Raw genomic sequence first — 1,114 nt, 5'->3', positions numbered from 1 at the left:
AACGCTCGGAAAGGCAAGTCAGTTCCGATACGGATGCGGGAAGTGGCTTAGAAGTGGGTGAGAGGTGGCTTGGGGCTCTGGGCGGCGGCACCCTTCCACTTTGAACACACACGTGGTACTGCAACCTACACCATTGCCAGGCCCTCTTATAGCTGCTGGTGGTGGTGGTGATGGTGGTGGTGGTGGAGGTGGGAAAGGTTATCATACTGCACTGTTTCCCTATATTATCAATGCCATTATTTGTATGTGTATATATTTGTGTGTGTGTGTGTGTGTGTGTGTGTGTGTGTGTGTGTGTGTGTGTGTGTGAATCCGTCGCTTTCTCTCTCTCTCTCTCTCTCTCTCTCTCTCTCTCTCTCTCTCTCTCTCTCTCTCTCTCTCTCTCTCTCTCTCTCTCTCTCTCTCTCTCTCTCTCTCTCTCTCTCTCTCTCTCTCTCTCTCTCTCTCTCTCTCTCTCTCTCTCTCTCTCTCTCGTATCTAACATGGACCCAAATTTCACCCACAATCACATTCTTCCTGTCTCTTCCCTCCTCCTCCTCCTCCTCCTCCTCCTTCTCCTCCTCCTCCTCCTCTTCCTCTTCCTCCTCCTTCTGGCACACTTATTTCGATCTCATATTTTCCCCTTTTTCCTTCTCCTCCTCTTCTTCTTTCTTACCCTCCTTCCTCCTCTTTCTCCTCCTCCTTCTCTTCTTCCTCCTCCTCCTCCTCCTCCTCCTCCTCTTCTTCTTCTTCCTCTTTCCCATCTCTCGTTCCGCGTATTTCTTTCACTTATTTTCCTCTTCTTCTTCCTCTGCCTCCTCCTCTTCCTTACCTCCTCCTCCTCCTCCTCCTCCTCCAAATTTTCCCCTTTTTCTTTGGGTTCTTTTGTTATGCCTTAATTTGGTCATTCCCTTCCTCTCTCTCAAAAATTAGTCTTCCGTATCACAGAGAAAAAGAGGAAAAAAGGAAAAAATAAAGAAAAAAGGAAAAAGCAGAATTAGTTTAAAAGGAAAAAAGGGGAACGAGTGAAAGAGAGAGAGAGAAAGAAAGAGAGAAAGAAAAGAATGGAAAGGATAAATCTGAAGAAAAAGATTTAAAAAAGAAAGTATTGGAAGAGAGAGAGAGAGAGAGAGAG

At 46.1% G+C, this 1,114-nt stretch overlaps 1 protein-coding gene across 1 annotated transcript in view; it reads right to left on the bottom strand.

The window, feature by feature from the left end:
* LOC126992373 (glycine receptor subunit alpha-4-like) overlaps positions 1-229 on the bottom strand; it is a 41,354-nt gene extending 41,125 nt beyond the window's left edge. The window contains exon 1 of the mRNA XM_050851088.1: positions 1-229. This exon is cut by the window's left edge and continues 1,227 nt beyond it. The gene's annotated coding sequence lies outside the window, so the exon portion shown is untranslated.
* Positions 230-1,114: the final 885 nt, after the last annotated feature.

This window comes from Eriocheir sinensis, unplaced genomic scaffold, assembly GCF_024679095.1.
Source record: "Eriocheir sinensis breed Jianghai 21 unplaced genomic scaffold, ASM2467909v1 Scaffold453, whole genome shotgun sequence".
Classification (NCBI taxonomy): Eukaryota; Metazoa; Arthropoda; class Malacostraca; order Decapoda; family Varunidae; genus Eriocheir; species Eriocheir sinensis.
Note: the sequence above shows the minus strand (reverse complement) of the source record. Positions and strands in the feature narration are given on the sequence as shown.